Here is a 15,752-nt window from a genome sequence, read left to right on the forward strand (position 1 = left end):
TTTGAAAGAAGGATGAGCAGACAGAGGGGGGGGCTTTGAGATGTGTTTGTGTAATTGCATTGACATCTTCATTGAGTATCCTCCATTTCTTTCCCGAGTCCTGCAAAGGCCGTCGTTGATGCAGGTCGATTTGGAGAGCAGCGGAGCCGCTGTGTTTAGCATAATCCCAGAGGCCATTGTGAGAGCAGCTAGTGAACGACTCACAGTTGCCAGCTGAGATTTCACCAAATCACAGCAGAACACGAGAAGAAGGGAAGACAGAAAAAAAAGAAGGGAGGGGGGACTAGGTTTCCAACAAGACAGGGCTTTGTGATAAAGGAAAAAATGTGGAAAATAATGTTTTTTCAGGATCAAAGAGTAATGTTTTGGGTGCGATGGCTGTGGTATAAAGGCGGTTCTCATGTTGTCCATGCAGCCATCACAAAAATCAAAGAAACAAGGCATGTGAGTATGTGTGAAATATTTCCTTCCAGGTGGAAAGCACCTGTTGGCCTTTAGTGAGGGCAGTCATTTACTGACTAACCCTTTATTCTGTCTTGGTGAAGGTTTTGACTTATACTCAGGAATAAAGAGATAACTAAGATGGCAGCATCTCTCTTTTGTGTAATCATCACTACTTTAGGTTTGAAACAGTGGGCAGACTGTTTGGATAAACAAAGTGAGTCTTTTCAAAATTCACACAAAAAATTACATTTATTAAAATGAATGCTCTTCCTCCAAATTTCCACAGTCTTCTGTGCATTATTTTGCAAACCAAAGAGATGCATATGTGTGGGGTGTCATTTAATCATTTTTAAAGCATATTAGACAAACTGCAAAATCTCTCCAGGTGATTGTGAGAATGAAATCACCATCACAGTTGCCTGCAGAGATTACCCAGTCAGCCTTTGGATTTGTCACCGTATCCATGCTGTGACACAAACACGCACACTTCCCCTGTGGTGGAAGTGGTGGGTGTGTGTCATATCCATACTAGTCAATTGACAGCAGATGGCTAACAACAATCAGGATAAAGACAGAGTTTGGCCCCTTCCCCTATGTCTCTCTAAAGATTCAGCGTTACCATGGTGATTAGGCTGAGGCACGTGCCTTCCATTGTTGAGCTGCATCCTCCAGGGTCAGCCACACACCCAGTTAGAGGTCAGATGTCACCAAGGCATCTCACTCAGGTCACCATTCACCAGCTTTCAGCCTGTGACCCCAACAAACACTGAAACAAATTGAGAGGTTTAAAGAGTGAGGTTTTTCCAGCAAAAATAATAAAGAAAAAAGTGTTCTTTATATAATTTCAGTTAATTTGTCCAGTTTATTTCATTGCTGAACTCTAAGTACTTAAAGTCTTTTTATCATAGTATGTCGCCCTCTGGTGGTGAAGCAGGGGTTAAACATTGTGAGGATCAAGCTCAAATGAATGATCGTAGACAGAATACTAAATTATATATATATAAATTAACATATAAAACAGTGCAAATGTTAATTAAACATAGGTAGATCTGATCTTTGGCTTTTAGTCACACAAGAAAGTATAGATCCACATCATTTTTTCTGCCCCCAAATTTCCTAACAATGTAAAAAATAATTTTAAAAAATTGTTCAAAACACAACTGTTATGCCTATAACACCCCAATATAAACCGCACAATTTTCTAAGTACCATCCCCATAAATACATGATTATGTGGACATGGAACCTTTGACCCAATGTTAGTTGTTTATGTAAAAAACACTGATTCACTGCACTTTCAAAGCACATTTTTGTTGGTCTTTGCCAGGGGTGCCCTTTTTTTCCATGAGTCCAGATGCATGTTGGAATATTCAGGTCATCGAGTTGCAAAGTGTTGCTCAGGCGTTGACAATAGAAAAATCTTAAGTTTATTAAACGGAACAGGCTGACAGTCCACACTTTGTTAGGCAGTGAATGAACAGAGTGGTTTTGACAGGCCTAACCTCTTAAGCTTTGGGTCCCACTGAGCTCGGCACAGCTAGAGCTAAATGCCATCTGTCCCAACATCATGAGGCCCCCCAACCTGTTCCCCAACAGTTTAGCATAAAATCATGCAATTGCTATCAGGACAAAATATGAGAATTCCAATTAAACTGCATTTTTTTCCAACCAAGTATTCGTTTTTAAATAACTTTTCAGCTTACAAAATTGATGTGAAAAGTAAATACAAATGGTTATATTATGAATATATTATTTAAAAAAGAAAACGTTCAACAGTAAATCCTAGAATCACTAATTGGAACAAAATGTAAATTTTATTTGTGTACATCTACAGTTGGTCTTTCAAGTAACTAGCTTTACTAGTTCTGCTGGGTAGTAAATAAGCAGCCTGAGCTCTAACAAGCAATACATAAAAAGGGTTTGTAAAACCAAACATATTTATGTTTAGACTTTTTACAATTCCATATGAAGATCAGTATTAAAAAAACTATGATTTCTCTAAAAATAGATTTTTTACCATGCACAGTTCTTTGGTGACCTCTGGGTTTGTCCTCGTCAATTCAAGTCTCATTAGTAACTGTGAGCACATACCTTTTGTCCTGTTTAAATATCGACAAACAGCACTACGCAATAAAATAATATCAACACTTGAATTGTAAGCTGTCTGCTCTGTTAGTCGTCATCTAATGGTAACAGCAGTGGGACCAGCTTTGACAACCTGCACCAATGAGTGCGCTTTATCACTTCATTAGGCTCCTGGACGTTCACTGTACAAGCAATTGTCCTCCTTTAACAAAAAGACTGACGCACTGTATCAGTTGGAGGTAAATTCTTAAAGAAGGCCAAACAATAGACACAGCAGCTCAAATTATGAGAGAAAACTGCAGGGAGCGACCTGGTGAGCCATATTGTACTTTTTGTTGACGGTCCAGTTTGAGCTGAAAGACACTGGGACACTCAGAAAGAAAATCAAAGAGAAATACTTTGATGTGCAACACAGCAGCAAATACGAGTGAGAATCCTGCATGGCGTGTAAGAGCTGTGAGAGTATGTGGGCTGAATTTTGGCCATAAGAAGCCATGCTGTGAAGAAGGGGGTAACCCAGAGACCTTTGGGGGTTGCACAGTAGCTACAAACAATTGGGATCTTCATGAATTGATGTGACATTTGTATTTTTCTCCTCCTTTCCGTTAGGAAACCGTTCTGCAGAGATAAAAAAAAAGTACAAAGAAAAAAAAAAGCAGTAAAAAAAAAAAGCAAAGTGGGGGGGTTCACCAAGGTTTGGCATGACAAAGCTCATCACTTTGCAATAGCTGCAGCTGGAGGAGACATTTTGTGTGTATTCATTTAGAGTACACACCGTAAGGGTGTGTTGCAAATAGGACCATTGGGCTTTTAGCAAACCGTTCCATTATAATCTGTTATTTCAATTTAATTGACTGGTTCTTTGATAAATGTTTTCAGTAATGTCTCAGAGTTTTCAGTTTTCATGTTACCTACCGTATGATAGATTTAATGAAAGAGGGATAACATTTGGCAACAAGAGTCAGAGTATTTAGACAAATCTATAGAAAATACTTAAAAACTGTTTTCCAATTATCTTTTCTAATGGCGAGATCGAACCAATCTCTTGTTTTAGGACTGGTCAGTGAATAAAGTTTAACAAGTTACTCAGCTTCTGTACTGCACAGTAAACAGTTATTTTGCCAGTCACTGGTTAGGGGGCGGGCTGCCGTTTAGCCTCTGTACTGCAGGCTCAGATGAAATGGGTCAGTGGCACATCAGGCTCATGACCGTCCTCGCCATGCTTCTACCCCATCTTATTTATTGGATGCATAATTTCCCCACACATCTCTTCAACATCATATCACCCTGTGCCCCACGCACACATGGCTGACTACAATTACATTTTTATATGCTCCAGCGTATCAGCTACCCAAGCAATTTTCTGCAATTTACAAGGGAATTTATGTGCCATGTAAATGAGCGAGGAGTCGATTTAAACCTATTGAAGGAGTGGCCTTTTCCCAGGGTCCATTCTGCTGTAGACCTTTGTTCATTGCTTTCATTTAAATAAGAGCTTGTATCAGCACTGAATGACACCTAACCATCTTGTTCACTTCACACATCACTTTGGACCAGAAGTCAATACGTAACAATGTCTACGTTTTATTCATTTAAGAAAAATGAAGCCTTTTCATCAATGTGGTATGAACTGTTTAATATTTGAGAAAAACAAATCTAAAAAAACAAAACCAAACACTCAAAGATAAAAATGGTGGCATCGTTTTTGACATTAAAATTTCAGGATTTTAGTATTTTGCAAGTTCAAACTGCAAAACAAGAGTTTCGGTCATCATTCAGCTTTGGATAAGGAACTTTCTTTTTTTTACTGTTTATTTAAAAAACAACAAATATTGGCATTGAAGTTTTTTTTAAATATTTTCCCAACCATCCTATTTTTGTGAGACAAAATCCTCTGACAAAGCATGTAGGTTTTATGGTAGCATCTGTTTAACTAACCTCATCACAGCAAGTGCTAAGACTTCAGCCATGAGTATTTTTCAGCCTGGGGTTATACACACACACCCCCCCCCCCCCCCCCCCAATGATTCATGACCTCCTATATTCTAACCGCAGAAGGTTTGCTTTGTCTCATTTAATCTTTTTTATAGTGAAAGACAATAGCCTCAAAGTGGAAAAATAATGTACATGCGGAGTAATTTTGCGGGGAAATACCAGGAATTAGTCGGTGACGGGTTTGTCCCATGTGTATAAAAGGTGTTCACGTTTAACTTACAGAAATTTTTTTATCAAGCCATGGTTTTAACTTTAAAATTCTTCTGAAATTGAAAATATTGACTATATTATTGATTTATTTCCCATTTCCAGTCCATTCAATCTTTAATCATCAGGCAAAAAATTACTTTAATTAGAACAATGTTTTATTGAGATTTACAAACTATTTCATTGGTCCACTGTTGCACCATTGCTCTTTGTGCCCAAGCGAAAAGTGTAATCACAAAACAAAGATAGGTAATACTCAGAATAAGTCAACAGCATTTTTGAGGAACTAGTTACAAAGATTCCAAAGAAACTATCCAAATGGGGACTTTCTAACATTTTTTTACCGTTATGTTACAGCTATCCTTAATATTCGGACATTTCCTGACCTTTTCACTTCAATGGGGGTGCCAGCAGTTGTTATACAAAACAAAAGCCGCTGATTTTTGCATATACGTTGACAGAATTACACAAATGCATGTGTTAAGGCGCATGGTTGGGGTCAGGTCCAGAAAAACGCAGCGTTGCAGATGAAATGCTTTGTAATTCTGGCCCTGAGAGAGGGCTTGAGGGACCAGCAAAAGAGCAATGCAGCTCACCGTTCATTTGTGATTGATGGTCTTGGTCTGTGCGAAAGCTGACTGTGCAACATGTATATCTCTCTTATTCACACCCTTAATGGCATACACGTGTCCTATGCTGTGCTCTTCCTTATACATATATATGCCAAACCCATATTTGCCAAGTGCATGTGGAGCACCAAGTGAAGCCATAGGCTGCATGTTCGGCGAAAAAACGTACCATGTTTTATGACTTTTTTGGGTTTGAGCCCAACGCAGTGTGTGTGCTGCACGCCCCTCTGACATCCCTTCCTTTTTCAAGCATCACATCTTGCTTCCATCATAGCAGACTGTTAGGGAAAGAGACAAAAGGGGGGGGGGGGGACATTGTTTTTATTTAAATATTAAACTTGAGTTCTTTGTTTATTACTAGATCAACAATACTGCATCTTGTAACAGAACATTTCTGCCAATCCTTGATCTTGTCATATCTCCGTTGTGTTGTGCCATGACATGTCTGGTCTGGCCTTTAGCCAGACTGGGATGGACGCCACCACAGCCCAGCAGCCTCGCAGGCAGGCCTAGCTTACTGCTGACACATCGCTAACATCAGCCAGGGAGAGGAGACCTCCGGAAGATGCTGAAACATCAGCAAAGCACCATTTTAGAGACAGGAGGAGGGACAGACTTGGACATCACTTCTGAATTTGAAGAACTGCCACTTTCAAACTATGCTACATTATTTCACAACCATCTCATTTAAAGGTAGCACATTTCTATAAATATTTAACTGCACACACACACGAAAAATGGGGCAGTCCAGTCAAAATGCCAAATCAGTTGTCGCCTTGTGCTTTGTTAGAAAAGGTGTAGCACAAAAGTGTAGAGATGGGTGAAAATGAGATGATTGTGAAGCAAATTTGTATAATTTTAAAATTACTTACATTTACATCATCTACTAATTTTATTTTTTTTTTTCTGCAAACTATTTTATATCTAAGGTTTTTAGGAGGCTAAATAGTCCAAAAATCGTCAACAATAAAAATTTCAAGGAAAACTTTAAAACTCTAAAAATCTTTGAGCTTTCATATAAACCATAATGGCTACAGTCTGAGTAAGCAAATGAGATTGAAAAAACAAAACAAAACAAGGAGGTGTCATCCTAATGTAAAGAAATAACCAGGAGTGCCACTGATTGATGATTCAAACCTTCTCCCAGAAGCCTTGTTTGTGACCTCTGACTTCTCACCCCTCTAGGGGTTAAACTTATTACCCTTTGACTGAGGTGACCTCTGTTGTGAAAGGGGCTAGATTGAAGAATGACCACAGCTTAAGTTCTATTGGTCGCTCTCTATCCAAACTGTGGCCAGAGGCCTTGCTGTCCAAATCCTAGAGGGATGTGACCCAAGCCCTGCCACACGCTCTGTGGATAATACTATTAACAGGTCAATACTACCCCAAAAAAGGGAGGAGAGGACGCTGACTTAGCTAAAAGTAAGACAAGAAGAAAAAGATGAGGGGCAGATTTGGAGACGAGAGGGTTTGGAGGATGAATCTGAAGGTTATTTGTCACATCTGCATGAAAAAATGGCAGCCGAAGTGCAATCCTGACCTTACCAGAATTTCTTTTTTTTTTATGAATCTTGACTAAATAAAAATTTCTCAAACACTGAATAAAAGAAATCAAAACATGGTCTAAACAAAACATTGTGCAAAAGGTGACTGCCTCAAAGCGGAGTAAGGTTTGAACATAAATCTCAAGAATTTTGAGATCTTAAATCAAAACAATAAATAAATAAAGGAGTGGGTAGTTGTCACAGTAAAATGCAGGAACTTAACACATTACTGCATGTAAAACATTAAAAAGCAAACTTGGAAAACAAAAGTTCAGAGAATTGCATAGTTTAAACAGAAAAAAACTAATTTTATCTTCAAAATGACTGTTGGCTTTCAATGCAAACCCCATTTTAAGCATGAGGGCTGTACAGAGTGTCTGCCAACCCACCATGCTACATACTAGACATGTGCTCACCCTCTCCTCCTCACTAGCACACATACACACTAGGATTATTAGCCATTTTTGGTGCCATCGCCCTCATTTCTCCCCAAAGAACCATGCAGATAGAGCGTTTTTGGACAAATTATTTGTTTACCTAATACTGATATCAACTTTTAATAACCGAAAAAATGTAAGATTTGATTAACTTGGTAGTTTTATTATGTATAATATTTTATATGAAATACAAAATCAGATGAAGACTAAAAGTGACAAAACTTTCAGTTTTTATCAAAGCTATTACAAAAATATCCTTTTCCTGTGAAGGTGGGAACCTTTTTGCGTACTTTTACTGGAAATCGTTACTCAATAATCGTGAATATGTTTAAACGGGGTTTACACTGAGCATAAATAATGCGCTTTGTGTCCCTCCACCCTAAGGAAGCCCAAATAAAACAAAAATAATTCTAAAGCTAAATAATCCATCAAGCAGCAAAGCACAGGATCTCTATAAAAAATATGTTTTGTCCGCTGGTTAAAGTTTAATCAATGAAATCAGACAATTAAACGTATGTAACTGCTGGGATCCAGTCAGCTAAAGTTGCAGCTAAAGTAAAGCTTGTAAACAACTGTACAGCCATGCATTCATCCTCATACATTACACATGCGACCTCTTACAAACACACAAACAGAGGCTCAAGCATTAATCTCAAACAGAGTCAATCTCGGATGAAGAGGGAAACGAAAAACAACAACTTAAAATTGAAAATATAGTAATCTACCAAAAATAGAGTACAATTGAAATAGAAAAGCAAAATAGTACCTTCCTGAGGCATCCAAGACTTGAGAGAAGGGTGGGACACCTGCAGAATCTTGCGTGGTCTATCCAGAGCAGCGGCTGCTCTTTCACTGAATAGAGTGTATGAACCACAGAGAGCATGTGTGTGTGTGTGTGTGTGTGTGTGTGCGCTCTTGGCTGAGGGAGGGGATCCTCACCATCCTACCCCTCCTCCTCAGGACTGTGCCTCCTTAACAGGATGGAGGGGTAGGTGGGGCCTCTGCAATAAAGCAAACACTCACACATGTACTCGTTTTTCTACAGTTATGTCCTCACTTCTCTTGCTCTTTCCCGCCTCCACTCTTCCATCTCTCCTTCTGCTCCTAAGACATGCTCTTTCCCCCCCCCCCCCCCCCCCTCCATGCAGACATGCTGTCGTTCCTCCTGCCTCGTGCTTCCCCTGCATCTCAGGCACCACCTTTCATCTCCCACCCCTCTTTACGATTTGTCTGTATCCCCTCCTCACTTACTGCATGGTGATATTAACACACTCTCATTAATCTTGAGAGGACGGAGACATATGTTGTCTTTTTGGCCGGTGGTCCACAACCTGCTACAACTCCTGGTGGGCGTTGTATGCACTGGGTCCTGTCGCTCTTTAGTCTCATAACGCGGCAGAGCTGAGATTAAGCGGGATGGTCAGAGAGCAGGGTGTGCTGGGAGGAAAGAAAAGAGGACGGCAGCAGGGAGAGGAGCAGTGCCACGATCAACAGCAGCAAGCCACACTTTAACCTTTTATAGTTTTACAGCTCCCCGTCCTCTGGGTCGCCGAGCCACCAACAATAGCTTCCTTCAATCATCCAGCCACCAAAGACGATCTCAATCAAGGAGTTACCATCCTTACATAAATCTCTTTTTTTTTCCTCCAAGTGGCCACACATTACACTGAAAGTATTGATTTTCCTCCCCACCCACCCACCGCAGCACTTATTGCAAGGAAACCCTGCACACTGGTCACAAACAGGAAGTTGAAAAACAATACATGGCAGTTTTTCGATTGCATACGATAGGAACAGGTTTTGGTCACACTATTAAAGAGGAGCGTTTTTTAAACAAAACAAAGGTTATTATGCAGTTAGAATATTATGGTTATACGCTGATGTTTGCAAACCTGAAAGCAATTTACAAATGGAGAACATAAAGAGAACATCAAAAAGCTTTGCGTTTTAAAAAAAAAATCAAAATAACAAAAAGAAGGGGGCTTAAAATGTAAACAAAATGCTTTTCTGCCTAAACTGACCATCAGATGAGCAACTGCTGCCGTTTTCATGACAGCACAGCTGAGGATACTTTGAACTCTGACCTTATACTTCTGCTTGGCCTCTGAAGCGTTGACCAAACCAGGGGTCAATCAAAAAAGGGGGTCAGCAGGGATCAAATGGTAATGACCTCACCCTGATTATGTAACCCCAACAAAGTCAACCTCTTCTTCCAATAGTATCCATCTGCATCATATACCCTCATTAGAGCAGGGAGCCGCAAGTTCTGTCAGATAAGAGGTGAAAGCAGTAAATGAAAATGAATAGAAAAATAAATGTCTGGGTAAGAAGTTTTATATTTCATTTAGCAATTATTGTAAAGATTAGGGTTACATTTACAGTGAAATCCCTTCAACTAGCCCCTAAAAAGAGCTTTGGGATTAGCCCTCAACCACGTTTTCAAGAGGAACCTCATTTTAAAATGCTTAAAGCCCCCCTACGATGAAAATTGTGTTTTTGGTGTTATGGGCGCCGAATGTAAAAAATGTATATTTATGTTTGGGATTTAGATATGTGTTTCGATTTAATATTTACATTGATTTTTTACATATAGCTTTATATTCTCCATTTACATTTTACACTTACATTTACATTAATATTTATCATTTATTTTTAGATTTAAATGTAACCTCTAAAAGTACATATCCTCAAGTCACAGATGTGATATAAATGCAGCACATATGGAAAGAAATGTCTAAATGTGGTGAAATTGAGACAAAATTTTCATGAGGTTAATTTTTTACATTCGGCAACCCCATAGTCGTGGCATTTTTCTGATGATGAAGCACACGTATAAAGACAGTTAAGATTCAAATAGCTTCTGAGAGTTTCTTCATTCAAATCACTGGGACTCAATAGCAGCTGAGAAAATGCCGTTAGAACTAGCTTGCAGCAATAATATGAACCTTCCATGGCAGCCACAAGCCCCCTGCTCAGCTCCATTCTGATGCATCTACAGGCAAATAGATGCCAAATATATTTGTTTTTCACATGCAGGCTGGAACCTGGTCCAAACTGTACGGCTGGATAGCTCCAATACTGCTCTCCGGTAATGTTAGGTTGGGGTTGTGAGGGGCCCTAAGCTAGCGGGAGAGAGTGTAAACAGATGGATGATGGGAAATAGGGGGCGGCCTTACTCCATGCCAAAAGCCCCACCCACAATTCAGAAGCAAATTTCTAACAAACTACTGCCACTTTGCAGAAACTATATCCTAGAAAACAACACAGTTCTTTTGGTTTTGATTAAAAACAGCATACTCATGATTAAAAGACCATTGGGAAGAATTTTAAAATAGGTCAAAGATGATTGGAGTGGGACTTTAAAGAACTAATCTTGGAGAAAAAAAGTCCAATAAAAAACTAGCATAAAACAAACAAACGTGTAGTCACAACCTCCTTTGGCAACAATGCTCCTATGAGGTGTTTGGCAGGTTAAGTTTGCTGAAAGTGATGAGTCAGTATAATGAAGAATGCCCTAAATGACAGTACAACAGTGGAATGGTCAAGTCTGTCGTGAAAAACAAAAGGCAGCTGCCAAACGATACAAATTTTGTCCATAAAGGAGGCAATTAAAAACATTTCTCAAGAGACGGCAGGGTTGATCTTTTGGGAAGAATGCCATTGTCTACGGGAAGAAAATCTGGGATGGAAGAGATGGGCGGGGAGGGAATAGACAGATGAAGGGGTAGAGGGACCGATCAGAGGGGTGCCAGACACAAAGAGGCCAGGCCATGGCCGGTGGCACGCGATGGGCAGATTAACCAGCGTTTCCTCCCCTAACCGAAGCATTAGGACACCTGACCGCATCCCGCCAATGGCAGCAGGCCAAGGATTTGTGTTGTGGCGGGGGACAAGCTGGGGCTTGCCTTTCAACACTCAGGCTCTTCAACAACATGAAAAAAAAGGGTGGGGTGATGTTCGTTGGTAAGGGGGGGGATAAGGGGGTGCTGGCTTGGAGTTGGGAGGGGGGCGGAAAGCCTTACCCCTCACCATCTGCTGCCCAGGCCAATTGAGGACAGGGGTAGGGCAAGAGAGTGGGGTGGAGTATGTGAGCGTGCGCTCGGTAAACACGTGTATCTACATGCACGCACCTGTTAGTGTGTCAGTGAGTGGGTGGGTGCAATGGCAGATGGACAGCCCAAACTCCTGGCACTACAGCTTCCATGTTACCCCACCCAAATTAAGGAAAATCCTCCTTCCGCCGCATTCCTACCCACTGCTTCCCTACGAATCTGTGCCAGCATTTTCTTTACATTTTGCTTTCGTTGATTAAGATGTTCTCAATTAGGAGACAGACCAACGATGTGTTTTTTAATGACTGTAATTAACGCCCAATGGGTGAAGCCCTTTTAACCCCAACACTATAATCAAAAAATTATGTCAAAGATTTTTGTAATCCTTTTTACTGCCCATCTTTTGGAATTGAGGTTTAAATAGAGTCAAAAGACCAGCGCTCCACCATATTTACAACAACGCCCCCCCTCCCTAACGCCACTTCTATTCACACATTTTTATTCATCCCATTAGTAAGCTGTTTATGTTCATTTAAAAGAAAAGGGGGTCAGAGCAGCAGACAGTTCAGTCTTGCTTAACAGTAATCTGAAAATGCCTGTAATCCTCCATACAGAGCCCTTCTGGAGAGCGTGGTTGCAGTGTTGAAAGGTGTAACCTCATCTCAGTCTAGCAGCCATGTGTCTGACCAAGCCTGACACGCAACCACAGTCTTACAGCAGCCAGGACACACACAGAGAGGTGAGGCACAGTAAAGCTTCCTCTGCAAGTCAATGGAATGATTATGCCTTTTTTTGGGCCTCCCCCCCCCTTTAAACAATGCAAAGTAGGTGCAGGTCACCCAGCTTAATCAGCTCAGCTCACAAGAGAAGGAATGGCATTATTACACTCTTATGGTATAATTTTTGGGGAATTCCAGATACACTTAGCAATACCCCAAAGTTAACATTTTATTTTCTGGCACTTGTTTTCAGTGAGAACATGAGCATTCTTCTCCCAGGGGATGTTTGTGACGATGAAATGGCACTGGCACTCCTGAAATTAACCACAAGTTAATGCATTTCCTGAACCCAAATAGGGGGGTGCGTTGGTTTAAGTTGCAATCTGCAGCACTGCACTTTGGACCTGCCTTGGGGTCCGTTTGGAGAGCGCAGAGTTGACAATCAACAGTGTCCTTCCTCTTGCACACTGTGCGTCCCAGCTGCGCGTCCAAAATGTAGTTTATCCCCACGACTATCTGTGGAGGACAGACTTCATCATGACAACTGTTTATGACCAAAAAACAAAACAAAAAAAGTTACGTTATACCTGCATTCGAGCTTAAGTAATGTTGAGAATTTTATAGGCATAATGCTCCTCGGTGTTGGCTTTGTTGAACTAGCCGATGGCAAAGCGCGCCGTCGTGGACACGTTCGCGCTGCTCACCGGTACTTTCTGCGGCTCACCGATTTTTACAAGTTTGACGGATTTAGAGCAGCAGGTGACAAAGGCGAACACGAAAAACAACACAAACATTGTAAAACAAAAACAAAGAAAAAAAATCTCGCTTCTAAGTTTCATTGAGCAGCTTTGCCTTGCAGAGGTCCGCTTAAGGAAGAATAGGTTACCTACAAACACACCTGCATCCTATCCATCCGCTGATTGGAGCGGATGAGAGTACACCGACCAGAAACGTCTCTGTTGCGAAGCAACGGGGTGACCAGGCTGCCGTGAAGCTGGAGCAGCTGATGAAAATCTCTTTGTGCGTTGATTCACGAGTTATTAAATTTACACAGTGTAGTTCTTAGAGACAGTTAGGGTCACCTTAAAAAATATTATTAATTAATCACCATTTGCTGTTGGGCTAAAATAGTGATCAGATATTTAAAATGGTATTAAAATGTTAAAAACCTTACAAAAGATAAATATTTCTTTAAAGCATACAACAAAACAGCACGAAATTCACAAAAACACAAATCTGGCTGAAAGCCAACAATTTGTGCCAATAACAGATCTTTCCATTATGTGTAATTGCATTTTTTTTACTTACATTAGTTTCTCCAATCTATGTTTATGCAGCAAGGCATACCAATTTGACGTCCTTTATAATAAACATCAGAAACTTCAAAAGTTTGGGCAAGTTATCAATAGAAATAAATGGAAAGAGATTACAAATGTACATTCTCTCTCATCAAATTTGGACACAGGGGTCATTTTTCATCCAAACATGAAGCTGATGTTTGGTTTGCGTGCTTGTTGCAGACAAAGGTCAGTGTTGACGATGAGGGGCATCTTGGCAGGGGGCAGGAATGAGCAAAACAACAAAAAGATGAAGGAACATCAGGATTACAGAAGAGAGAGAAAGATGCTAATAACACAGTATTTTGCATTTCTTTCTTTATTAGTACTCATTTAGGCACTGTTATAAAAGAAATGCATTTTCTTGTGTAGTCAAATGTTTAAGTGTATGAAAACATTTTCTTGGATGTACGCAACATGACGGAATACACTTTATTTTCTAAAATACTTTTTTTTTTACTGAAATGGCTTTCATAAAGGTATCGTAATAAACCTTTAGTAGAGAAATTTTTAAGTAAAAATCTAAACTAAATAAAAAATCTTTTCAAACTTACAGAACTGAGTTTTTGAAAAGTTCTAAAAGTTCAAGTCATAGGATGTTCTGCTTGTTTTAAATAAAAAGACTAAAAACTTGCCTAATTTTCTGTGGTGGGGTTGTTTCGGGCTAGACAATTATGGAAGTGCACGAGCAGCAATGGATGCAAGATGTGGTTTTATGAAATAGTTTCTTCTAAAACCACTTTATCAAGAAATTGGAAATGCAAATAAAAATTTATGTTTTTAATTTTTGTGCCAGGAAATAAAGTACTGGTTTTTGACTCCACATACTACAAAGAATATATGTGGCAAATGTAGCACTGTTGAATTTTAAACAACAAGAAGCATCTCACAGTTATGACTGAAATGAATCTGAATTGGAAAAAAATGTAGTAAAGAATTCTTGGTTAATGGATTTGAATACGTTTTTATTTGTATTAAATGAAAAGTGATATTTTTTATCATAGCCTTAAACTTTTAAAACCATTATTTAAACAAACTAAATACTTAGGCTAGATATTGTGCACTCCTTTAAAAAAAACATACATTCTAAATGTAGGTCTAGTACTTACTTTATATGCAGTACACATTGTAAGGGGTAAAAATGTTTTACACGTATTTTTAAACTATAAGAGAAAAAAAAGCTAGTCTTTAATGCCTTTTCCAGTGAAGGGAATTAGTAAAAGGCAACATATATTTTTCTTTTTTGTAAATTCAAAAGTACTACAGTACATTATTTTTTTTACGATTATATACGTTTAAAAATTAGATTATCTTTAAAGTAGCCAATGTCTAGGACTGTTTTATTCACATTAGCTGTATAGTCACATTAAAATGTTATTTTCCCCAAGAAGTGCTTAATTTTAAATGGAAATGTTTAAACTAAACATGCTGCTTTTTTCTTTGATACTTTTTCACTGCATGCCGTCATGAAGCTGCTGCAATGAGTGTTTGCTACATTATCGCCCTCTAACGACCCGGAGGTAGAACTGCATCACATCCCTCCGGTGTTTTTAAACGAGCTTCCATCGAATCGATACTTAGTTACAGATGTACAGAGATGGCATCTCCATTTATTCAGCAACATTTGCTTTAAATAGAATTCGTTTATTTAAAGTAAACATGTGTAGGGGATGTGTTTGGATTATTGTTTTTTAGTTTATTTTTGTAATACTGATTTGTCAATTGAAAAACTATTTATTAGACAGACTGAAACTAAAAATACTATGTAGATATGTGACACACACATGCGCGCGCACACACACACACTGAAGGAGGAGGGTTTAGGGAAGAGAAGGAGGGCGGTAAGAATGGGTGTCCTGTCTAGGCTACCCCACTTTGGTGGGACACAGCCTGGGTATATAGATAGATAGATGTAGATATGTATAAAAAATTTAAATAGATTTTATCGCGTCAAATGACCAGGGTTTAGGTCCCTGATGAAAACATTCTTGTTTAGTACATTTGAAGGTTTTTTCCACGATTCAAAAAACAAAGTTAGTCAAATGTATTATTTTCTTTTACTAAAAAAAGTGATGTAAAGAAAATCTAAAAGAAAAAAAAAACACTGACATAAGACTGATTAGACTAGAACAGAGCACTGTAGTGATACATTAAGTATCGTTTAGATGACATTAAAAAAGTATCCATACAAATTAAATTAACTTTTTAGTAAATGGTAAATTCGGTTTAGACTCATCATAGTCATAAGAAGGCACTTGTGCTTAAGTTTACAGCATAACCGAAAAGAAAAAAAAAACAAGAATA

The 15,752-nt window shown here is 39.2% G+C and overlaps 1 long non-coding RNA gene across 1 annotated transcript; it reads right to left on the reverse strand.

Annotated features, from left to right (window-relative positions):
* Positions 1–674: 674 nt before the first annotated feature.
* On the reverse strand, positions 675–8,421 carry LOC110016530. Its single transcript, XR_002874848.1, has 3 exons — positions 8,107–8,421; positions 5,529–5,927; positions 675–1,210 (listed from the first exon to the last, which is right to left on the reverse strand). It is a non-coding gene; the product is annotated as an uncharacterized LOC110016530 (long non-coding RNA).
* Positions 8,422–15,752: the final 7,331 nt, after the last annotated feature.

This window comes from Oryzias latipes, chromosome 15 (assembly GCF_002234675.1).
Source record: "Oryzias latipes chromosome 15, ASM223467v1".
NCBI classification, from domain to species: domain Eukaryota; kingdom Metazoa; phylum Chordata; class Actinopteri; order Beloniformes; family Adrianichthyidae; genus Oryzias; species Oryzias latipes.